The sequence below is a fragment of the Arvicanthis niloticus genome, chromosome 1 (genome assembly GCF_011762505.2).
Source record: "Arvicanthis niloticus isolate mArvNil1 chromosome 1, mArvNil1.pat.X, whole genome shotgun sequence".
Taxonomy (NCBI): domain Eukaryota; kingdom Metazoa; phylum Chordata; class Mammalia; order Rodentia; family Muridae; genus Arvicanthis; species Arvicanthis niloticus.
In genome coordinates, this window is record NC_047658.1 from 143,879,318 (window position 1) to 143,905,561 (window position 26,244).

General features: G+C 42.1%; 1 protein-coding gene and 1 long non-coding RNA gene across 6 annotated transcripts in view; one reads left to right on the forward strand and one right to left on the reverse strand.

The window, feature by feature from the left end:
* The window catches only part of LOC143435986 (uncharacterized), a 30,177-nt gene extending 9,549 nt beyond the window's left edge, over window positions 1-20,628 (forward strand). Inside the window, exons 2-3 of the long non-coding RNA XR_013106257.1 lie at window positions 1,373-1,421; window positions 20,247-20,628. This is a non-coding gene — a long non-coding RNA (uncharacterized LOC143435986). The remainder of the gene's footprint in view (window positions 1-1,372; window positions 1,422-20,246) is intronic.
* The window catches only part of Cpeb3 (cytoplasmic polyadenylation element binding protein 3), a 180,199-nt gene extending 154,049 nt beyond the window's left edge, over window positions 1-26,150 (reverse strand). For 4 of the 5 annotated variants that reach the window (XM_076919747.1, XM_076919738.1, XM_076919728.1 and 1 more), the window contains exon 1: window positions 25,948-26,082. The gene's annotated coding sequence lies outside the window, so the exon portion shown is untranslated. Of the gene's footprint in view, window positions 1-25,947 lie in introns of all 5 variants that reach the window. The other variant, XM_076919705.1, reaches the window with a different exon arrangement.
* Between the last annotated feature and the right edge of the window lie 94 nt (window positions 26,151-26,244).

Consider the following 26,244-nt stretch of genomic DNA (forward strand, 5'->3'; position numbering starts at 1 on the left):
CCAACCAATGGACAGAAGCTGCTGACCCCTGTAGTTGAATTAGGGAAAGGCTGAAAGAAGCTGAGGAGGAGGGCGACCCTGTAGGAGGACCAGCAGTCTCAATTAACCTGGACCCCCAAGATATCTCAGACACTGGACCACCAAAAAGGAAGCATATACACCAGCTGATATGAGGCCCCCAACACATATACAGCAGAGGACTGCCGGGTCTGTGTTCAATCAGAGATGATGCACCTAACCCTCAAAAGACTGGAGGTCCCAGGGAGTTTAGAGGTCAGGTGGGGTAGGGACAGCCTCGTGGAGACAGGGGGGTGGGGAGGAGGTACGGGATGTGGAACAGTCGGAGGGTGGAGGAGAATAAAATCTGGAGTGTAAAATAAATAAATTAATAAATCTATTGTTAACTTAAGAATAAAAATAAATAAAGATAGTAGAGAATCAGTATATAGAACAAAGAATAATATAGTCCTTGATCTGATACTAACCAAGCAATGTAGGTTTTCTTCTGACATGGTAAATAAGATTAACTCACTTTCATTATATGTGTATGTATATGGGTATGTACACACACACACACACACACACACACACACACACAAGTAGATTCCCACTAGGTAGCCCTGTGTAGCCCAGAATTCACTAATTTAGATCAGGCTGGTCTTGAATCCAGAGATCCATCTGCTTCTGCCACCCAGAGCTGGAATTAAGTTGTATACCACATACCAGATATTTCTTTTTTTTAATTTTTCTATTGTTATTATTTTAATATTTTATGTGCATAAGTGTTTTGCCTGTATGTATGTCTGTGTACCCTCAGAGGCCAGAAGAGGGCATTAGATCCCCTAGAACTGCATTACAAACAGCTGCAGCTACAGACTGTTGTGAAGCACCATGTGAGTTCTGAGACACAAAGCCAGGTCCTCCAGAAGAGAAGCCCAAGCTTTTAACTATTGAGCCACCTCTCCAGCCTCGCCTCTCCCCGCCCCCTCTGTGTGTGTGTGTGTGGGGGGGGTGTTCACATGAGGAGAGAGTGAGTAGTGGAAAGGTGTTCACATGAGAATGCAGCTACACAGATGCCATGGCATGTGGAGGTCAGAGGCTAACCCAGGCCCTTATTTCTGACCTTGTTGGAGGAAGGATCACTCTTGTGTTTACCTTTGTGTATAGCAGACTAGCTTCTGGAGATGCTGTCTCCACCTCTTAGTGTATACTAGGAGCACTGGGATTGCAGATCCAGGTCACTGTTCACAGACAAACATAACCAGGCTTTTACAAGAGTTCTACAGATTTGAACTCAGGTCCTCATACCTTGAACAGCAACTACTTCACCCACTGAGCTATCTAACCAGCCCTCATCTTTATTTTTAAATAGGTTTCCCATGCCATTCTGGAGCTTGAACAAAGGGCCTTATGCATGCTAGGTAAGTGTTCTTCCCCTCCTATTATTCCTCTTGTTATTTATTTTGAGTCTCAAAAAATGCTCAAGGTATTAGATATTTTTTACATAAACAGTTTATTCATTAAAAATCTGTGAGGAGGATACAGGTACATTTTAATGGCAGAGTACTCCTGGCATGCTCAAGCAGTGTCAGGGAGGTGACTTAGCAGACAAAGGCACTTACCACCTAGCCTGATGACATAAGTTCAATCCCTGATTGATGGAAGGAGAGAACCAACAACCATAAGTTGTCCTTTGATCTACACACATACACAAATAAATATTAAAAAATATATATATTAAGTATGAACTTACATCAGAATGTAAGTTTTCACTCTTAAAATTTTGATAATTTTTAGATTTTATCCAATACAAGTTGAGTCTTCCTCACCATAATGTGCTCTCTCTTTCTGTTTTTTGTGCTTTGTTTGTTTTTATTTCCTCTCTTGATTTGTTTGTTTGCTTGAGACAAGTTTCACACAGCCCAGGCTGGCCTCAAGCTCCCTAAGTCTTTAAATTCCTGATAGTCTTGCTTCTATCTCTAAAGTGCTTGAGTTACAAGCAGGGGCCACCACACTTAACTTTTTTTTTTTTTTTTTAATTTTTTATGTATGAATGTTTCCCTGAATACATGAGTGCCTGGTACCTGAGGAGGCCAGAAGAGGGCACTAGATCTTCTGGAACTGGAGTTACAAATGGTTGCAGGCTGCTCAATATGAGTGCTGGGAACTGAACCCTGGGCCTCTGCAACAATAGCAACTGCCCTTAACTCTCTCCAGCCTGTTTTGTTCATTGTCTTACTTTCATCACAGTAACTGAGTTACAAGAACTGTGGATTCTGTGGAGACTATAAAAACTGCAGAATTATTTTAGAATATAACATTAAGGCCAGGTAAAATGGCTCATGCCTGGAATCCCAGCACTTGGGACACTGAGAAAGGAGGATTGCTAGTCCTAGCCCACTATAGGTGTGACACTGTCTCAAAAACCAAATAGGCTGGAGAAATGGCCCAGAGGTTAAGAGTACATGTTGCTCTTTAAGAGGACCCGAGTTTATGTTCTTGACATATCAGGAAGCTCACAATTGCTGTAACTCGAACTCCAGGGGATCTGACACCCTTTTCTGGCCTTTGCAGGCACACACACACACACACATTCATGTGATCTACGGTCACATACACACTAAATTTTTTGTAAAACCACAACAAACGGAGCTGGAAAGATGACTCAGTGATTAAGAGTACTAGCTGATTTTTCAGAGGACCTGGGTTCAATTCCCAGCATCCACATGTCAGCTTACAACTGTCTATAACTCCTGTTTCAGGAGATCTGACACCCTCATATAGACATACATGCAAGCAAAACACCAATGTACATGAAATAAAAAATGAATTATATATATTTAAAAAATTAAAACCAGACAAACATTCAGGCATAGCAGCATAAGCCCACTATCCCAAGTTAGGAGGTAGAGGCAAAAGGATCAGGAGATCAAGATCATTCTGAGCTACACAGTGAGTTGCAAGCCAACCTAGGCTACTAAAGACCTTGTTTCAAAACAAAAAGCAGGATGAGCATGGTGGTACATGCTTATAAGCCCACCACTTGGGAGGCAAATGCAGGAGGATTAAAATAAATCCTACCCACTTCATGCCTTTAATTATTCCAGAGGCTGGTTATATAGCTCAGTAAAGAGGTGCCTAGCTTAACAAGACTCCATGTTCAGTGTCTAGAACTGAAATAAAAATCACTATGTGGTCAGAGGGCAACTTAAAGGAGTTTGTTCTCTTTCCTCATGACCAAACTCAGGTTCAACAGGCTTGGTGGAATATGCCTTAACCTACTGAGCTGTCTTGATAGAATCCCCCATTACAAACTAATTTTTGAGACAGAGTCTCCATACATTATAGGCACTGGCTGGATTAGAATCAACTGTGCACACCATGCTAGCTTCTAACTTGCAGCAATCTTCCTGCCTCATTTCCAAGTATAGGCATTCACTGCTAAACCCAGCCAAGACTATGTATTCCTTCACAGATTTCAGAGAAGTAAAATCTACAGTTCTTAATCCTACCAGCTTTTACTTGTTCTAGGGGTTGGGTCTATAGCTCAGTAATGAGGTGTTTACTTATCAAAGCCTATGTTCAATCAATCCCCTATCTATCTATCTATCTATCTATCTATCTATCTATCTATCTATCTATCTATCTATCGAGACAGTTACTCTGAGTAGCCTTTGGCTGTCCTGGTACTCACTCTGTTCCAGACCAAGTTACCCTCAAACTCAAATCCCCATGTCTCTGCTTCCCAAGTGCTGAGATTAAAGGCATGTGCCAGCACCGCTTGGCTAAAACTCTTATCAGTTTCAACATTTCATTTGAAATATTGTTCAAAAGTTGCTTTACAAACCAGGTATATTTCTATAATCTCAAAACTCAAGAGGTTAAGTCAGAACAATCTTGAATTTAAGGATAGCCTGAGCTATATAGTAAGACCATCTAAAACAAACAAGAGCTGGGAAGTAGCTCAAGGGCAGAATGTTGTTTGTCTAGCATGAGTAAGACCCCGAGTTCTACACCAGCACAGGAAAAAGAAAGTTGTAGTCATAAAATTGACACCAAGAGGAACCCTCCAGGGACAGGCTTTAGAAGGATTATGTTAGCTTTCATAACTTCAGCTTCCGTTCCAAACACGGAAAGCTGTGGCTGTGATATGACCTTAAGGATTTCCTCCATCTTCAATCTATTCCAGTGAGTTGAAAAAGCCTTGTCTTATCATCCACTGCTGTCTATAGAGCATGATCAAACACTTACCCTGAATTCAGGACTCTATCTAGTCCCAACCTATGTTTTCAGGTAGCATCATCCCTACTCCTCCAAGCAAGCTAGTCTACTGAGAACCATGAGCCTCTCTGAGGTTCCAGGAGTGTGCCACTACACCCCGCTGCCTGTTGGTTAATGTGATAATCTCCAGATCTATTCATTTTCCTGTAAATGATATTACATCATCCTTTATAGCTATATAGGTAATATATTTCCTTTATCCAGTCATCCGTTGAAAGACACCTGACTCAGCCTCACTAGGTCACCCAAGCTGGCCTTGACTTATTCATTAACCTAGGATGTTCTTGAATTTATGGTCTTCCTGCCTCAGCCTTCCAAGTGACTGGGATGGCATGCCTGTCCAATCATGCCAGGCTTTGCAGTTAATATTTATGAAGCATACATTATGTGTTAGACACAATGCTAGATGCATTCCACATATTAATTTAGTTTTTTGTTGGTTTTGAAATAAACATATTTTTCTTCTTTGTTTTTTTTTACTTTATTTTTGAAACAAAGTTTGACCATGTAGTTCAGACTGGCCTCAAAATGCCTGTGTAGCCCAAGCTGGGCTTAAACTCCTGATCCTCCTGCCTCAGCTTTCTGAATGTTAGGATTACAGAAGTGTAGCACATCTGTTTTAATTCATTTCATTCGCCCTTGCAATCCCGTTCTCCTCAATCCACACAGCCACAGAAACAGTTTGACCTTTAAAGGTGTGGAAAGAAGGCAAACAGTGGCTTAGCAACTTCTCTTTCTACCATTGAAACAGTGTTGTATGAAAACCCGATTCTATCCATGGGCAAGAGTCTCTCTGTGGCATGTCCTAAATAAGCTCGACTATCTCCCAGGAGATGACGCATCAAAGCCCAGAGCAGGGGCTCATCCTTATAACCCCAGCACTATTGGTGGAAGCAGGAGGATCCGAAGTTCAAGGCCATCCTCAGTTCTACAGTGAGCCCCAGGCCAACCAGGGCCACAGGAGACCTTGTCTAAAAGTAAAAAGACAACTGATTTGTCTTAAGAGATTGGGAGAAAAGGCTAATCAGACTAGAGGCAATGAAGCAAACTTTTCTCCGCTACCATCTCTGTATTATCAACCAGCAATTATCAGGTTTTACAGAATCTGATGAGTCATAGGAATCACCACAACAAGGACAAGGTCCATGTGTCTATCCAGGTGGCCCTTTGATCCTCTCATTTGATGCCAAGTAGTGTCTGTATAGTATCAGTGCCTTTCTTACATGAGGAATTGGATTTTACCAAACTCCTTCACTTTTATAATCTGACATGATGCTAATAGCTTGTGCAGTAACTAGATAGTACAGAGCTCTCTCTCCCTTTCACAGGTTGTATAATACACCCTTCAGCACCAGAAAGCGATCAGTAGAGACTGAAATCCAGCCCATACTCTTCTAAGCAAGGACATGAACTTTACTGTAGAGCTGCATCCTGAAGGGGCAATCCAAAACAGGATGCGTGCTTATGAGAGTTCCCAACAATAGGAAAGCCAGGGCTAAGCTCAGAATGGTATAAAACACAGGTCCTACACAGGACATCTGGACTTTCATCCTGGAGACCCTGGGTTTGATCTCCATCATGTAGAAGGGGATAGATCAAGAAAAGATGGTAATTTAATCATCATAATTGACCTGTGAGTTTTGTTTTTTGAGACAGGGTCTCAATATACAGACTAGGCTAGCCTTGACTTAACTCATAGAGGTCTACCTACCTCAGCTTCCTGAATGCTGGGCTTAAAGGTGTATGGCACATATCACTTTTGTTTTGTTGCTCACACTGTAACTCAGGTAGTAGTTACATTTCTTGTAGACTGTCTTTATCTAGTATTGAAGATTGGCTTCCTTGGGGTTTGCTTTAACCACATTAACCAAAATCCAGAGGTGGTCTTACATTTTGTTTGTTTGTTCGCTTGTTTAAGACAGTATTACTGGGCTGGAGAGATGGCTCAGTGGTTAAGAGCACTGATTGTTCTTCCAGAGGTTCTGAGTTCAAGTCCCAGCAACCACATGGTGGCTCACAACTATCTGTAATGGGATCCAATGCCCTCTTCTGGTGTGTCTGAAGACAGCTACAGTGTACTCATATAAATAAAATAAATTGGGCTGGAGATATGGCTCAGCAGTTAAGAGCACTGACTGCTACAGTGTACTCATATAAATAAAAATAAATAAATAATATTTTTTAAAAAAGACAGTATTACCCTAAATGACCCAAACAGGTCTCAAATTCACAAGCCTCCTACCTCAGCCTCCTGAGGGCTAGGATTACAGGCAAATGCCACCATACCTGACTCTCCAACTAATATTTTCTTGGGGGAATATGAGAAACAAATATATGTGGCAACTATCTCTGCTACCACTTTTGGGAAAAATAGACTACCTGCCAAAATGCTAAACAGAAAATGACATTACCACAGTCGTAGGGGATCAACTTAATATTGTAAGAGCTGACATGTGGAAAGGGCATGAGATTATCAAATTTAATTCTCATCAGGCATAGTGGCACATGACTGCAATAACAGAAGGCTGACACAAAAGGAGCAGAAATTCAAGGACAGCTTTGGATCCCTAGTGAGTTTGAGACAAGTCTGAGATAAACAAGACCCTGTTTCAAAAATAAAGTATATCTCCATCTGATTGTACGAGCATGCTTATTCCCACTACCACTTGCCTGGTCCTAAATAATAACAAGAACAAGTAAGCAGGCAGCACTCTTGTTTCAGCCAGAGCTGCCCCATGTTTGGGGGCCAGAAATGTTGAGAGCCACTCTGCCCCACACTTGGGCACCAAAAATGTTGAGAACGCACGTTTGGGAGCCAAAATGTCTCGGACCACTCTGTCAATGTTGGAACCCGCACTGCCAAAAAGCCTTGGGGGCTAAATTGTTAGAGCCTGCACTGCCCCAAGCTGCTCCAGTCAGCAGGTTGGGGTTCAGCAAGAGAGAAAAGACGGACATGGAGGAATGGAGACCAGACAGAGTGTGATTCGATCCTGTTTATTCTTCAGTCTCTCTTCTTCTCTCCAAGTCCCTAGTCTTGAGTTCCTAGTCCCTAGTTCCTAGTCCCTAGTGCCTCCAAGTTCCAAATTTCCAGTTCCAAGTTCTCTTCCAAGTGCCTGCTACCTAATGCCTGATAACTAACTCCAAGTTGTACTCTCTAACCTAATTCCTAGTTTCAAGTTGTACTGAACTCTTCTGTCTGCCTCTTGCCTTTCATATGTCTCACTTCTAAGCCACGCCTCCAAGTCACTCCTTTAATCATGCCCTTAGGCCTTGTCTCTAAATCTGATCTCTAAGTCACACCCTTAAGTCTCGGCTCTAAATAACAGCTTTAAGTCTCACACACCCAAGGGAAGATCCTGGGTATCTAAAGCAAGATGTTATCAGAGTGTGCTCAGCTGTTGTAGGCTAATGTAATCAAATCTCAGGGAGTCAGGGTATATGGCTCAAGATGGCTGCAAGGATGATAGCCGCCTTCTGTCGGCTCCCCACACACTCTGTTACTACCTGGCCTACTGTCCTCTTACAGAGAACTCAATACCCTAGTCCTCCTAAAAACAACAAAGTCTCTCTAGGAGCTATGGTGGCCCCTGTATTCCCAAGTACTAAAAGACTAATACAAGAGGATTATTTGAGCCTGGGAATTTGAGGCCAGCCCAGGTTGGCCTTGAGCTCACTCTGTAGGCCAGGTGGTGAGACATTGGTGCTCCTCTTGCCTCAGCTCCCCAAATGACTTTGATGATCAGACTATGCAACCAGGCTAGCTACAGATTATAACTCTAGGAAGCAAAGGTGCCTGAACTTATAGTCAATATGCCTAAAAGACCCACGTTCTCGGTTTCTTAGTTAGCTTCCTCTAACAATAAAATGGAGACAATTTTAACAGCTGCTGAATCTAAACATCCAAAATTATGTTAGTATGTATAAAAGCATTTTTAACAAACTAAAGCAGTAAAGGTCAATGTTTACAGTCTAAAGTTAATACTGGAAGGCAGTTGAAATTCCTAGAAATTCTATACTGAGAATAGATTCTTTGCCCTTTCTCTCCTTCCTACTTAACACTACTATCACAAGTTACATGAGTCAGTCCACTAGTAGAGAAATAGGATCTTACTAGCCAGACACTTTTTTTTTTTTTTTTTTGAGATCTATTACGTAGTCCTGGATGTCTTAAACTCCCAGAGATTCACCTGCCTCTGCTTCCCAGTTATTAAAGACAGGCACCACCACCACATCTGGCTACAGATACTTCTTGTACTGCTTCTTTCTACAGACTTTATTTCCTACTTCTGGAGGAGAAGACAGTGAGGAATGACTTCCACAGGATGTAGATATTTTTAATAGTTTCTTTTTGTTTATTAGCTTTAAACTTTTGTGTATAGATAATTTCTTCAACATTTGTTAATGATGTTTATAATAGCTAACATCATATACTACATAAGAATTTCTTACGCCTTAGGGCAGTGGTTCTCAACCTGCGGGTCTCAACCCCTATGGCAAACCTCTATCTACAAAAATATCTACATTATGATTCATAACAGTAACAAAATTACAGTTGTAAAGTAGCATTGAAAAATAATGTCATGGTTGGAGGTCCCCACAGGTGTCCAAATGGGCTGCAGCACTGGGGGCTTAAGAACCACTGTCTTAGGGAGTTAATCTTCACATCACCCTAAATAACAAAAATCATCATTCTTTTGCTTGGGTTCTCAATTTTTATTTTTGCATTTATTGTGGTGGGGGAAATAGAGGAAGAGATAGGAGGAGGGAAAGAAGGAAGGAAGGAGAGAGAGCGAGCTAACAAGCTAGTTCTCTCCCTCCAGTACCTGAGTCCTGGGCACCGAACTCAGATCATCAAGTTTAGCAGCCAATGATTTTAACTGTTGAACCATCCCTGTTTGTTTGTTGGTTTGCTTTAAGGAAATTCAGGCTTAGGAATGATAGATAAAGGCTGAAGAGATGGCTCAACAGTTAAGGTCACTTGCTGCTACTCTTCCAGAGGACCTGAATTCTGTTCATAGCACCCATATAAAGAGTGGGGCATGATGGGACATGCTCGTAACCTCACTGCTGGGGAAGGAGAGATGAGAGGATTCCTGGGGCCTACTGGCCTAGCCTAACTGGTAAATCCTAAGTCCTGGTGAGGGATCCTATCTCACAAGCTCCTGGAACTCTAGCTCTGGAGGACCCTATACCTCAGGCCTGCTCTGGCACCCATCCAAACATATACATATGCACACACACACACACACAAATTATTAAATAAGTAAATAAAATCAAAAGGGGCTGGGGACATAGCCCAGTAGTATAGCACTTTCCTAGCATATACAAGACTCAAATATATTTTAAATATATTTATTAAAACATTTTGAAAAGATGTTTTTGGTTTGGTTTGGGTTTTTTTTTTTTTTTTTTTGGGGGGGTTTTTGGTTTTTTTGGTTTTTTGGTTTTTTTTTTTTTTTTTTTTTTTTTTTTGAGGTGGGGGGCGTCTCATGTAGCCCAGGTTAGCCTCAAACTCACTATATAATTGAGACAGCCCTTGAACCCTGGATCTTCCTCTGTGATCCCAGTGCTTGGCAGCAGCAAGCACCCTCCCCTCTATGCCACCTTGCCAGCCTAACCCCATCATTTTTTTTTGAACATTTGTCTTTCCTGGGCATCCATGGTCTTAAACTCAGCAGCATCCTCCCTAGATTTGGGGATTACATATGTATGTCAAATACAATCAACTTCAACAACTTCCTCTTGTGACTGAATATTCCTGACTTGGGAATTTTCCTGCTACAGTTAGGACTGAACATTTCTTCCAAAGGGCCTTGCTGTCTTTATTGGGAACAGCACCAACCATATCTCCACTGTTCTCAAGTGCCCTGTTTAAAGCAGTCTGAGGAGATAGAGACAGAAAATAACCAGGGGCCTATTAAGCTTTTACAACATTCTGCAGCCTCTCTAGCCTGAATCACCAAACTGTTCAAAAACAAACAACCCCAAAGGCTTATGGACCACATGCTCAGGTTTAGTCACAGTTATTGACTGGCCAATTTTCTGTGTTAGTTACTTCTGCATCATTGTGACCAAAATAACCTAACAGAAACCACTTCAGGGAGGAAAGGTTTCTTTTGGCTCATGTTTTCATCAGTTTAAGTCAATCATAGCAGGACGGCATTACAGAACTCACAGCAAGCATGTGGCAGAAATGCCTCACATAGTATTTAACAGGAAGCAGAGACCACAGCCAGAACTAGGGAGGGAAATCATCTCCATTGGACCATTTGCCACTAGAACTTCCACCAGGCAGGATCCACCTCTTAAAAGCAAAATAACACCAGGAGTCCATTTTAAAGAAACTTTCATAGAGACTAAGAAGGTGTATTCTATAATGGTGGAGTGGAATATTCTATGGACATCTATAAACACTTTAGGGTCAATGATGTTATTTCACAATGATATTTCTGGGTTTTTTTGTTTTTGTTTGTTGTTGTTTTGTTTGATCTGGAAGACACGTGCGTTGGGGAAAATAGAGTATTAAAATCACCCTCAATTACAGCGTTGGGGTTAATCCATGGCTTCATCTCTAGCAATGTTGGTTTTATGGAGTTGAGTACTCCCATGTTTGTATGTTTGTATGTAATGTGTGTGTGTCTGGAGCTGTAATCGCCTCCTAGTGGAGTTTTAATAATGAGAAGAAACACAAACTGTATTCCATGAGACACTGTGGTACTAGCAGCAGAGCAGAAGAATCAGATGTCCTTTGTCGGTTAGTGACAGAATAACCATACACTGTGTGTTGTACTGTTGAACTGGCATACTAAATGACACTCTCATTCACTCTCAAAGCTATTCACACTGAAGATCAAATGATAAGGTTACTTTGTTGTTTCTAACCTTAAACTTAGGATTTTAGAAGCCTGGTCTGCTCAATTACAGCTCTGAGGACAAAACTATGAGAATATACACCAAGTTTCTTAAACATTCTATGTAAGCCAGGAATTGTTATCATTACTATTATTGGAAATATTTAGTCAATGAAGTATCAATTATCAAAGTACTCTTTAAATGAGAGAGAGAAAGAGAGAGAGACAGAGAGACAGGGAGTGATGATGATATGAGATGGCTCAGCAGTGAGGCGCACGGGCTGCTCTTGCAGAGAGTTTGATTCCCAGTACCACACAACCATCCATCCATCCATCCATCCATCATTCCAGTTCCAGAGGATCCCATACCCTCATCTGACCTTTATGAGCACTACACACACATGTGGTACACAAACCTACATAACATACATCCAAACAAAATAAAATAAATCTTAAAAAAAGAATAAAGCACCATGAAAGCCAGGTGTGGTGATCCATATCCAAATACTTGATATTCTGCCTCCTAAGTGCTGGGATTACAGGGATGGATCATCACATCTAGACTGTCTTAGGTATTCCTCATAACCAAAAAATCTGAGTAAAAGCCCTCCTTTCTGGCATAAGAGCTGTTAATTTTGATTTACTCCAGTTTTTTCTTCCTTTGTCACTTGTGGTGGTGGTGTCATCTATAAGAAAGCACAGTCTTGACCCAGGGCCTTGGGCACTCAGGCTTATGCTTTCTTCAAGTGGAAATGTAAGGGTTCTTTGGAAAGTTGGTTGGATGGTGTTTTACTGGGGCAAACACATGAAGGAACAACATTCATTTCACAGGTGTGAAAGACTAAGGCAGACATGTGAAGGAACATTTCACTGAAGCAGACACAGGAGAGAGGATGTTCTGCTAAACCAAGCACATGAAAGGTCACGTGAAGGATTCTTTGCTAACAACACGAATGTATTGGCCCAGTTTACACTGCATAGTTGCGCTGCATTTGTCAGGACTCCATAGAGAGAAACACACCAAAAAACTGGTGGTGGTCACTTCAGTAGACTCCAGCTGATTTAATGCACGTGCTGAGGCAAGACAGGTGCTGAGGCAAGGCACCTGGAGGACACGTGATGTTTGCAGGGTATAAATAGTATTTCACAGAGTGACAGTGACAGAGTTTGGCTTGCTGGTACAGCTAGCTGTGTAACACTTGTGGGTCTCATGTCTTCACTGATCTTCACTTCCCTAAGAGAGATACAGCTGAGAACTTCTGGTGTCCCTCCAGGTCCCTCCTGCTAACTCGAGCCAGGCTGGGGCCTGGCTGTCTCTCTGCTAGGTTGTGTCATTGCTGTTGCTAACCCAACTCTACCAAAATGAACTGCTAGTGTATCTGTGAAGTGTTTGCGAGTGGATTGAGCTGCCACTGCCTGCCAACCTATGAAATGAACTGCAAATTTCCAGACAATGCAGGTGGAGTTGCTCCAAAGAACCTTCCTAAACAGGTCCACTTCCCCTCTGCATTCTTTCTTTTCCACTGCCTCTGGTGGGTGGTAGGCTACAAGGGAAGTTAAACTGTGAAGAACTATCATTAAAAATAAGGTTTGAAAAAATTAAAGTTACACTTTCTTCTAAGAATTTTATACTTTTGGCTCTAACATTTTGGCTTTTTATCAATTTTTAGTTAATTTTTGTTGTGGTGTGAGGTAGGAGTCCAACACTATTCATTTGCATGTGACTGCCTAGATGAAATGGGAATATATCCATTCTGCCTATTAGATTATTCTGGTGCCCTTTTTGAAAATAACCTGACCATCAGGAATGTCAGGACTTGTTTCTAGACTTCCTGGTCCACTAATCTAAAGGTCTTATGACACTACTATACTATCTTCATTATTGCACTATTTTAGTGAGCTTTAAAATCAGGAAATGAGCACCAATAAGAAGTCTCAGCAGGTAAAGGCAATTCCTGACAACTTTAATAACCTGAGTTTAGGATTTCCAGGACCCACATCATTAAAAGGAGAGAACCAACTCATAAAAGCTATCCTCTGGGCTCCATACAGCTGTCATGGCACTTGCACATGAGCACACACACACACACCTTTTGTTAAGCTGATTCCTTTGTGTTGTATTTTCATTTTACCATTCTTGTTGTATTCACATGTGACATGTGTGTGAGTATGAATGCATGCATGCCAAGGTGCACATATGGAGTCAGAGTTAGTCCTCTCCTCATACCCAGGGACCCAGGGAATGGAAAGGAGTGCCTCTACCCACTGAGCCATCTTGCCAGCCCAAAGTTAGTGTTCTCATGTAGCCCAACTAACCTTGAACTTACTATATAGCAGAGGCTAACTCTGAACTACCAATCTTCCTGCCTCAGCTCCCCAGTGCTGTGATTAGCAGCATCTACTTACTGCCACACCCAGGTTTATGTGGTGATAGGAATTAAACCTAGGGTATTGCGCATGTTTGGAAAGTATTTTACAAACTGAGCTATATTCCCATCCTTATTTTGTTCCTTTTGATGCTTTTACAAATGAAACTTCTTTTTCTTACTTTTATTCCTGTGTTGGTCATTGCTAATGTACAGATATACAATAGATCTTCCATTTTGATCTTATAACCTGTAATCTTGTTAAACTTGCATTTTTGTTCTAAGATTTGTTTTGTGCAATTCCTTGAAATATTTTTTATTAAAGTTTTCATAGTGTTCTGCTTTGTTTTGAGAGAGGGTCTTACTATATATACCAGGCCAGCCTTGAACTCACAGAATACTTGCCTGTGCAGGCCCCACCATGCCAGGCCTCATTAAGATGTTTTAATATAGACTTTAGCCACAAAAGCAAAAGGAGAGGTCCTCAAAAGAACGACACACCCACAGCTAGCACATGTGCTGCCCTTACAGCAGTGGCAGAGAGACACACTCAGAGCGGCGTTGGCTCCTTTGAGTTTTCTAAGCATAAAATCATATCATCAGCAAATAAATTAGTTTTTCTTCTTCCTTTCCGATATGGATGCTGTATTAGTCTGCTTGTCTGTTACCGTGGTAACTTGGAGAGAGACGGGTTTACTTGGCTTCTGTGTCCCAATCACAATCATCAGTAAGAAAGTCAGGGCAAGAAGAACTCAAACAAGAGAAGAGTCGAGAACCATGGAGGAGAGCTGCTTATTGGCTTGCTTTGCTCTGAAACTTCAGGACCCCATCATCTGCACCTCTCTCCACATTCCTATCTTCCAAGCTCTCCCAACAGCTCATTACGTTCTGAGAATTCAATGGCCTTTTCTAGCCCAAAGCTTCAAATGTTCTCATAATCTTCCCCAGAAAACAACATAGTCAAGTTGTCTCAGTTACAGCCCAATCTAGAACCAGTTTCTGTTGTTTGTTTGTTTGTTTGTTTGTTTTTTGGTTTTTCAAGACAGGGTTTCTCTGTGTAGCCCTGACTGTCCTGGAATTCACTCTGTAGACCAGGCTGGCCTCGAACTCAGAAATCCTCCTGCCTCTGCCTCCCAAGTGCTGGGATTAAGGTGTGTGCCACCACTGCCCAACCAATGAAACTCTTATAAAGGACAACATTTAATTAGGGCTGGCTTACTAGTTCTGAGGTTCAATCCATTATCATCATGGCAGGAAGCATGACAGCATCCAAACAGGTATGGTGCTGGAGAAGGAGCTGAGAGTTCTATCTACATCTTGTCCCAAAGGGAATCAGAAGAAGCCTGAATCTCTCAGGCAGCTAGGAAGAGGGTCTCATTGCCCACCCTCACAATGACATATTTCCTCCAACAAGGCCACACCTACTAATCGTGCCATTTCCTAGGCCAAGCATATTCAAACCATCACAGAAGGAAAGTATTTATTTCTCTTTACATGTTATAATCCATCATCGAAAAATGTTGTGATGGTTTATATATGCTCAGCACAGGGAATGGCACAATTAGAAGGTGTGACCCTGTAGGAGTAGGTGTGTCACTGTGGGCATGGGCTTTAAGAACCTCATCCTAGCCGCCTGGAAGTCAGTATTCTGCTAACAGCCTTCAGATGAAGATGTAGAATTCTCAGCTCTGCCTGCACCATGCCTGCCTGGATGATGCCATGCTTTAACCTTGATGATACTGAACTGAACCTGTGAACTTGTAAGCCATTCCCAATTAAATGTTTTTATAAGATTGCCTTGGTCATGGTATCTATTCACAGCAGTAAAACCCTAAGACAGAAGTCAAGGCACAAACTCAAAAACTCAGGAGTCAAGAACTGAAGCAGAGACAAGGGAAGAATGCTGCTTACCAGCTTGCTCTCTATGGCACACTCAGCTTGCTTTCTTATATAACCCAGACCTACCTGTTCAGGGGTAGCACTTCCCACAGTGGGATGTGGGCCCTCCCAAGTCAATTGAGAAAATGCTCACAGATAAGACCCACAGCCTGTTTGTGTCAAATTGACAAAACTAACCAGCACAGATGCCTTTTGTTTCTTTTCTTACTTAATTGACCTGACCAGAGCCTCTAGAACATTGTTGAAAACAAGTTTCAATAGCATACATCCTTGTTTTATCTCTGAGGGAAATTTTCAATTTTTCACCATGTGGTATGAGGGTTGGCTATGTGTTTTCCATAGATGTACCTGGCAGGGAAAAAAGAACCCTTCAAGCCATTAAAGGTGGCACATTCCTTTAATCCCAGCACTAAGGAAGCAGAGGCAGGCAGATCTCTGAGTTGGAGGCCAGCCCAGTCTACAGAGTGGGTTCCAAGACAGCCAGGGATATGCAGTGAAACTCTATCTCAAAAAAAGCAATAGCCAACCAACCACAGACAGACAGACAGACAGACAGACAGAGAAAGAGAAAGAAGGAAGAGAAGGAGGGGGACGGGAGGGGAAGGAAGGCAAGGGGAGAAGAGAAGAGAAGAGAAGAGAAGAGAAGAGAAGAGAAGAGAAGAGACGAGACGAGACGAGAAGAGACGAGACGAGACATTCAAGGCTGGATTTACCTCTCCTATGGAAGACCCAAGTGGATTCCCAGTACCCACTTGGTGACTTAGAACCACATTTAACTCCAGAAATTGACACCCTCTTCTGGCCTCCTCAGGCACTCCACACATAGTACACAGACATACATGCAGGGGAAACTCCTATACCTGTAAAATGAATGGAAGGAAGAAAGGACAGAAGGAGAACGGAGAGAGAGACAGAAAGACAAGCCCTCCTCCTAATTGTGGAGTCCTGTTTTCTCCCTTTCAATAGCTAACTGGGACTGAAAATAATAAATTAGTAATTTGACTTTGGTTTCCAAGGCGTACATTTAAAAACTTATTTATGTATTTGTGTACAGCAAGGTACAAATGTGGAAATCAGCAGACAACTTGCAGGAGTCAGTTCTTTCCTTCTATAGTGCAAGTTCTGGGGATGAAATTCAAGTTGTCAGTTGTGGTGCCATCTTGACACCCTACATATAATGTTTAATACTTGCTTTAAAAATATTTACAACCAACCTAAAATTTATCCTGTCTACAATAAATGCAGGGACAGATAGAGAAGAGACTGAGGGAATAACCAGTAACTGGCCCAACTTGAGACCCATCCATGGGTAAGCACCAATCCCTGATACCATTAATGACAATTCTGTCAGTCTAACATGGTTGTCCTCTGAGAGGCTGCACCCAACAGCTGACTCAGACAGATGCAGACACCCACAGCCAAACAGTGGATGGAGCTTGGGGACTCATGGAAGAATAGGAGGAAGGATTATGGGTCCTGAAGGGGATAGGAACTCCACAGGAAGACCAACAGAGTCAACTAACCTGGACCCATGGGGCTTTCAAAGACTGAACCACCAACCAGAGAACATACACAGGCTGGACCTAGGCCTCCCTGCACATATGTAGCAAATGTGAAGCTTGGTCTTCATGTGGGTCCTAAACAACTGGGGCAAGCTGTTGCCTGTACGTGGGATATGTTCTTCTAGCTGGGCTGCCTTGTCTAGCCTCAGTGGGAGAGGATGTGCCTAACCTCACAGAGACTTGACAGGCCTGGATGGGGGTGGGGGGAATATTCGAGGGGGTGGCCCACCTGCTCAGAGGAGAAGAGGACATGAGAGGAAGGATTGTGGGAGAGGGCAGTGAGCAGTATGTAAAGTGAATAAGTAACAACAACAACAAAAAAAAAATCCAAATGTTGCCTGAACAGCAAATTATCTCTAAACTGTTTGAATTCTGGGTAGCATGAGGCTGCAGTTTTTCTAAACTCTATCTTCTCCCTTTAACAGTCTATTTTTACTTCTCCATGGCACCTCCTGTTTCAAGTTCACTGGCATCGTTAGCCCTACCAACAGAGGCTCTAGCTGCCTCTGAATGGGGCACTCTGATTGTTGGTGAGAATCTAAGAGTAACAGAGGTCTGTTAAAATAGTAAACCTTGAAAGTCAGGTTCCAGGAGCCACAGTAACTACTAGTCAATTCACAGTCAAGAACTTCCAAGGGTGAAAGAACCAAAACACAAATGTACACAGTAAAAGAAAGCCCAGGTGCTGAGAAGAGAGACCCCTGGTTCAAGGACTAGCCTCAAAACCCAGGAACAAAACCTAGAACAAACCAGGAAAAACTCCTAGATCCTAAGGATTCTAATAGCTACAGATGAAAGCAAGCAAATCAAAAGCCACTTTAATCCATATGATATATAGGGCTAATGAAAAATGAACATCTTTTCATTTGCTCACTATCATTAGAGAAATGTCTGCTCAGATCTTTTGTCCATTTTCAACTCGAGCTATTTGGGTTTATTATTGATTTGTTTTTTGAAACAGGGTGTTGTTATGCAACCCAGGCTGCCTCCTGAGTGCTAGAATTACAAGGTCTGGCCCACCACTTCTGGTTAGCCTCAAACCTCTGTGTTCATTCAAGCAATCTACCTACTTCTATCTTCCTTGCCACAGGGAGAGGTGGAGTAAGTGCTCGCCACTGCACCTGGCTATCATGCTGTAGATGCAGGAGAAGGGAGCATCATACCCATTCATATACAGACAACAGAAATATGAATATTAAAGTGTAAGGACTAACAAAATGAATATTTTTAACTGCTTAAAAGAACAGTAAAGAAAACTATTTGGTTCTAATGTTTAATGCATGCACACTGTGGTAAATATATGACCATCAGTGCTGTCTGAGTCCATTGCTTTCAACAATGCTCATGTGCAAGGAATTTTTATCTGCAGTTGCTTATGCCATTGGTGTAAATGTTAATGCAATAGAAAATGCAAATGATGTTCTCCTATTATTGTGAAAATAGCCTTGACCTCACATGTTCTCTGGAAAAGGTCTGGGGAAACTAAACTCTAGGTCTACAAGACCACATTTTCAGTGGTTCTATAGAACACATGGCTGTTTGAAAAAGAAAATTATTTTCTATATACATTTTCTCATAAAGTTGACACTCCAGCCTATAATCCAGCCACAAAAGAGACTGATACAAGAGGATCGCCCAGAGTTCAAGGCCAGCCCTGGGCTACACAGTGAGTCCCAGGCCAGCCTAGACTACAAAGTAAAACTTGTCTAAAAAGTCAAAATAGTCAGGAAGTGTCTCATACCTTTAATTCCAGCACATTGGAGGCAAAGGCAGGCAAATCTCTTGAGTTGGAGGCCAGCCTAGTCTACTGAGTGAGTTCTAGGACAGCCAGGGCTACAAAAAGAAACCTTATCTTGAAATAAAATGCGTGCTCGAGCACACACATGCACATGCGCGCGCGCACACACACACACACACACACCTCAAAACAAAAATCAGAACAGCTAAATAAAATGGACATTCCAGGGTTAAGCTACAGAAGGGAAAATATACTATTATTAGCTACTTTGATGTCAATTTGCCACAAGCTAGAGACATCAGAAAGGAAGGAATCTCAGTTGAGAAAATGCCTCCATAACATCCAGCTGTAAGGAATTTTCTTAATTAGTGATAGATGGGGGAGGGCCCAGCCTATTGTAGGTAATGCCATCCCTGGGCTGGTGGTCCTGGGTTCTATAAGAAAGCAAACAGGCTGGCAAACCATGAGGTGCAAGCCAGTAAGCGTCACCCCTCCATGGCCTCTGCATTAGCTCCTGCTTCCAGGTTCCTGACCTTATTGCTTTTGATGATCAACTGATATATGCAACTGTGGATCTTAAAAGAACTAGTAGTGAGCAAACCAGGCATGATGGCATATGCTTAACTACCTCATCTCTAGGGAAGCAGAGACAAAGTATCATAAATTTGAGGCCAGCCTGGACTACAGAGCAGGACTTTATTAGAAAGAAAAAGGGTAGTCATATGTAGTGGCATGTGTCTTTAATCCCAGAACTCAGATGCTAGAGATAGGTGGGTCTTTGGGAGTCTGAGGCCAGCCTAACATACAGAGTGAGTTCCAGGTCAGCCAGGACTACACAGAGAAACCCTGTCTCAAACAAACAAACAAACAAACAAAAATAAAGACAGCAGTCCAGCATAGCCAGTTTAGTTCCACTAAAGGACACAGTGATCAAAATTTCCAGGACAAACCTCTAACTATAAACTAACCCAATTTCCTCACAAAGCTTCTCTTTCTCATGTCAGGCCTGCCCCACCCAAGTGAGTTTCCATCTCTCCTAAGGGCAAAATTCCTAACCCAAGCCTGTGGAACTCTTCATTACAGTCACTTGAACTTTAGGGATCAAAGTTACTTTAAAATCTCTTTGTTTCAATGTCCTTTATTTATCAAAGCCCTTTCCTCATGGGGCATTTACACATGTTCTTTTGCCTGAACAATCTTTCCTCTCTTTTCCAGTTAATGACTGCTGTTCTTCTGCCCTTAGTATTCTAGACAGTTCCTCAGAAAAGCTTGCCCAGGCCTCCCTGTCAAACCCTTAATTATAATTCCTTATAAGTGCTCAATTCCAAATTCCCATTTACGATGATTCTCCCACCAATCAGTAGACCTCACAAATGCAGACTGTACTTGGTTTGATTCTCACTGTATTCCCACTGCTGAGTTACTTCAAGGCCTTTTCATTATTTCATACATCGTCAGACAAACATATTTTCCCACTTATGTAACAGAGGACTACAACTTGAATCAGAGAGGTTAATTCCTGTTTTTGTATCTTTTTATCCACATCCAGACCCGACCTCCTCTCTGTCTCTTCAGTGACATAATGTGGTGCCATATCCCATGTCAAGACATTTTCTTTAACATGGCAGCCCACGTGGGTCTTCTACAAACATGTGAGTTCCTTTGCGTTTCTGTGCTAAGCTGGTTACTTTCCATATACTGCCACATTATCATTGCATAACGTTTTATGTCTGAGTACCTTTGCATTTAGTAAGTACAAACATTTTCTAGGCTCCTAAAGGGTAATTGCAGTTTAATTTGCTATTCTAGTGCCCATTTACGTTATGAATTCTCTGGGCACATCTGCTGGAGGAATGAACAGAGAACTCCCCATAGCCTGAAAGGAGGGCTCAGCCCACAGCTTATCACTAACCTTGGCAATTGACAGTTCTTTGGAGGATGCCAGAATATGTTAGATTATTTCCCTGAAAAACCATCATTACTCCTTTTGGCAGACAGCACAAAACAAGTGTGATAGAAGAACATTAAATCATTCGTTATTTTACATTTCTGGATATAGTTAAAATAGTTCATAACAAAGTATTTTTAAATATAGAATATTAGCATATTCTATAACTTAAGCATAATCAATATTGTCAACTTTTATTCTTCCCACCTGAGGCATGGAAAATCTTTTTACATTTCCAGTAAATTAATTTCTGCCAAAACTATAGCAACAGGCAAAAGACACTGTCTATAGTCATGCTGGTTACTCCCGTGGCTGACTACTGTTCACAAATTATCTGTGTATGAAATACATGTATATTGTTTTAATGGTGGGCCAGCAGACATTTGACAGTACTTGTGGTGGTCAGAGGACAGAGTTCTTTCTGTCTACCATGTGGGTCCCAGGGACCCAACTTAGGTGACCAGGCTCAGCATGTACTCAGACAAGTTTCTAATTTTCTAATTCAATTTTTGGAGATAGATTCTCACATTAACCAGGCCTTCTGAACCAGAAGTTCAGAACAGAGAACTTCTCTATGTGGCTGAAGATGGCCCTGAACTTCTGACCTTGGGGTCTCTATCTAGTGAAAGGAGTCTTGTAATAAAAAGTGTGTACAATCTGTTTTTAAGAGTCAGTAACAGGGGCTGGAGAGATGACTCAATGGTTAAGAGCACTGACTGCTTTTCCAAAGATACTGAGTTCAATTCCCAGCAACCACATGGAAGACAGAAATTCTGTCTTCTGGTGTGTGAAGACAGCAACAGTGTATTCACATACATAAAATAAATAGATCTTTTAAAAAGTGATGGTAACAATCAAACTTCTCTTCCTTGTTATGTAGCTAAGAAAGCTTTGAATTCATAGCAATTCTCCTGCTTCAGCCTCCCAAGTACCAAAAACACAGGAGTATGCTACTAGGCCTAGCTCAAGCTTCTAAGGAAACACAACTTTCTTTCTTCAAAATCAAAGAGTAGGACTCCTCAGTGGTTAAGGGTGTGTGTATACTGCTCTTGCAGAGGACCTGAGTCCAGTTCCCAGTATCCACATAAGGCAACTCACAACTGCCTGTAACTCCAACTACAGTGTCGAACACCCTCTTCCACTCTCCAGGGACCTTAACTCACAGGTGCATACACACACACAGATACACATGCATAAACATAATTAAAAATAAAAAGGAATGTCTTTAAAACTGACTTAAAAACAAAAATCAAAGAGTAAATTGTAATTCCAAATATCTTGAGTCTTACCAAAAAAAAAAAAAAAAAAAAACCAAGAGTCATAGAAAGCAAAGTTGACAAACAATATTGAATTCAGTCTACATGTTTGACTCATTTCTTTCTTTTTTTTTTTTTAAGATTTATTTATTTTACATATAAGTACACTGTTGCTGTCTTCTGACACACAAGAAGAGGGCATTGAATCCCATTACAGATGGTTGTGAGCCACCATGTGGTTGCTGGGAATTGAACTCAGGACCTCTGGAAGAACAGTCAATGCTCTTAACCACTGAGCCATCTCTCCAGCCCATTTGACTCATTTCAAATGCAAGAATTTATAAATTCTATTTATCATGATCCTGACCTATACTAATAAAAAATGAAGTTTTTACATTTTTCCCTTTTCAGTGATATTTATTGCTTTTTTTTTTATTTTAAGATTGTTTCTTTGTTTTGAGACAGGTTTCACTCTGTACCTCAAGCTGACATGGAACTAAATTTGTAACCCAAGTTGGCCTTGAACTCATAGCAATCTCCCTGCCTTCTTTTCCTGAGTGCTAGGATTATAGAGTCACAAGCCCCAGCTTTATATATTAATCTATAAGGGGCTTCTTATATTTTTCTTTTGTAAAGCATTTATTTACTGGGGAGAGGGGTCACATATGTTCCACAGTAGCATATACGTCAGAGAAGAACTTTCAGCAACCTGTTCTCTCCTTCCACCATGTGGGTTGGAATGGGAAAGGATTGAACAGGCTCGGTGACATGCAATGTTATCCACTGAGCTCCTGTCTTTTAGTTTATATGGATATCATTCTTCTGTCTCTCTTTTTTAATATGGATAAGGAGCAAAATCCAGGGCCTTGGGTATGTTGAACAAATGCCTTCTTATTGGTGTATACCCACAGTCCCCCAAACAGAATTTATTCTCTACTGATTAAGCTTTTTTAAAAGGACAAGAAATTGACTTCATAAAAACATAAATATAGCCGGGCGGTGGTGGTACACGCCTTTAATCCCAGCACTTGGGAGGCAGAGGCAGGCGGATTTCTGAGTTCGAGGCCAGCCTGGTCTACAGAGTGAGTTCCAGGACAGCCAGGACTACACAGAGAAACCCTGTCTCGAAAAACAAAAAAAAAAAAAAAAAAAAAAACCATAAATATAAAATCATTTTTTTGAAATAAGGCTAATGTAAATGGGATTTGTTATCATAAAACTAAATCATATTTTTCAATTTAGGGTAAAATACACATTCTAAAGTAGGGTATGATGGGTCATCCCTGTAGATCTCTGAACTTGGGAGTCTCTGGCAAAAAGATTACCACCAGTCAAAGGATATTGTAGAGTATGTAGACCAGCCTAGACTACAGAGTGAAACCCAATCTTTAAAAAGGAGGAGGGGGCAGGCATGGTGAAACACACCTATAATCCCACTATTCAGGAAGTGAGGGAAGAGGGTTTCAGCAAGGTGGAATACAACCCAGCCATCCAGTGAGTTACATGCCAGCCAGGCCTACATATCAAGATCCTGTCTGAAGAGAAGTACTGGTGGGGTGGGGGGAGGAGGGAACAGAGGTGAGGGGTGATGACAAACCAACAGAAGCTAGAGAAATGGCTCAGTTGCTAAGAGCCAACTGCTCATCTTGAGGACCCAGGTTTGATTCCCATTGCCCATGTGGTGGCTTGTGACTATCTGTGACTCCAGTCTCAAGAGATTTAATGCTCCCTTTTTGATTCTGTGGGCACTGTATACATGTAGTACACAAATATGCATACAAGCAAAACACTCATACACATAAGAATAAATCAATTTTTTAATTTAAAAAAAAAAAAAAAAAGAAAACCAACAAGAGAAGAGCTGGTCATAGTTGGTAACCTGTAATCCTATCACTTGGCAGATGCAGGTAAGTCATGATCTAGACCACCCTTGGCTTATGTTCCAGGCCAGACTGTGCTATGTAAGATCCTCAAGCAAACATACAAAACAAACAACATTTTTTTTTTTAAAAAAAAAGCTAAGAAGAAATGAGACTTCCCCTTAGTATAAATAACAAATCTAAATGGACTTGGTCTATATCTCCACATGGTCAACTGCTTAAGAGAGAAACATACACTAGAGGAAGGCTTACATAGTATACAAAGCAAAGAATAAATTTTACATATCCTGCTTAACCTACTCATTTTCCTTCCAAAGGTAGGTGGCCTATTTCTCTTTCTATGAAAAGGAATATTAATTATAATATCCTAAAATATTTCATAAAACCATGCTTCTAGGGGCTCTAGATGTAAAGTACATGTTATCCAAGCATGAAAACCAGAGTTTCAGCCCCTCTACCCACATAAAAGCCAGGTGTACCTGTGGTATCTGCAATCCTAGCACCAGAGAGGACAAGGATAGGCAAATCCCTGGAGCTCACCGGCCAGCTGGTTTAGGCAACCAACAAGCTCTGGGTTCTTTGAGAAACCCAGTCTGGAGAACAATAAATGAATCCACCCAAAGCAAACCTTAGACTTCTGCACACATACGTGTACCCCCACAAAAAAGTAATAAAAATAGCCTTGTGCATTAATCCCATGAGACAGAGGAAGGCAAATTTCTGTGAGTTGAAGTTTAACCTAGTGTACCTAATGAATTCCAGGGATACATGGTAAGACATGACAAATAAACATAAAATGCATATTTCAGAAATTGGAGGCCAAATAAATTTATGTATTTTATTTATCCTGACCATGTACATACTAGTACAAAAATAGGTTTACACAGACAAGAGCTGATTGCTAAAAAAAAAAAAAAAAAAAAAAAAAAAAAAAAAAAAAAAAAAATCTACATTAAGCAAGAATTTTGAAAGCCTGTCCGTTCTGTGTGTGGTGGGCCATGCCTATATAATTCCAGATCTAGGGAGCTCTAGGTAGCAGGATCTCAAGGCTGAGTTATCCTTGTGCTGCATATACATAGTCCTTGCCAAAGAAAAACTAAAGCAAACAGAAGTAAGTTTGATGGTTACTGTTTTGAGATAGGGTCTCTCTCTCTCTGTAACCCGGACTGATTTTGAATTTGTGAAGAACCTCCCAGATCTGCTGGCCATGCCTACGAAGCTTTTTATTTGTTCTTTTGAGACATACTCAAACGCATTAGTAGTGGAGGTTGGTTGTCCTTGAACTCCTAATCCTCCTGCCTTCTCTCCAGTGCTGGGGTTACAGGTTTGGACGCCTACCGTACCCTAGCTCGCTTGCTTGCTTATTTATTTATTTATTCATTTATTCATTTATTTATGACTGTAGGCTACTCTGGAATTCATTATGCAGACCAGGTGGCTTCGAACTCCAGGTAATCCTTCTGTCTCAGTTTCCCAAGTCTGGGATTACAGGCCCGAGAAACCATTCCAGGCTCAAATAGTCCACATTTTCATTTAAAGAAACAACAAACGTTTTGTAGCAAAAATGTAGGCACAACCAACGGAAAACTACCAAAAGCATCCCACCAATCACAGCGCTAAACAACGCCACAGGTCGTCCAAATTACGCATTTGTTTAAGTCAACAACAGCTCTTTCCTCCCTCCAAAGCTATCCCTTCCGGCGTCAGAGAAGACAGAGGGATGATTTGTGACTTCTCCCTTTTTGATCCCTCGCCCCGGATCCACCTGCTTGGAAGTGTCAAGGAGACTAGAAATGGTTAACGGTGACCAGCTGCCGAAAGAAACAAACACTCCTGACAACCCACAGCTGAGCAAGCAAGGGCTGTTTATTCACCAGCGGGTCCCCTTTGGAGGCTGGGCGACAGCACCTCCGAGAAGGTTCCTGGACAGGCATAGTGGTTCTCGGGTCCCATCCCCCTGTCCCCACACACTCAGAGCGACGCCGGTGCGAACCGTCGGGTTACCCACCCGCCCCTCCAGAGCAGCCTCGCACTAAGCCACCCGTCCCTCCCCGAAGATGGGCTCTGACGCGGCCGAGGCTGACCCGAGCACCCGGCCTCGCGCCGCCGCGGCCCGGCGTGCTTGACCCGGCCCAGAAACTGGCCCTCCACGCCGCCACCCCTCACCTGGCTCTGTCCCACCTGAGCGCGAGAGCTGAGGGAGCAAGACGCGGAGAAGGGGCGCTGACCTTGTTGCTACTGACAGCGGAGCGCCACATGCTGCCGCTTCCCGGACAGCGGCCCGAAGGACATTTTTTTTTCCCCCTGGAGGAAGGAAACGGGAGGGCGCCGGCCCGGCGGCGGCGGGCACGGCGGCGGGGGTCCCGGCGGGCTGTGCAGCCTCTAGCGGGGACGGTCCGAAGACTACATCTCCCAGGCTGCTCCGAGCTGCCCCTGCGTCGTGACCCCGGCGCGCACGGAGGC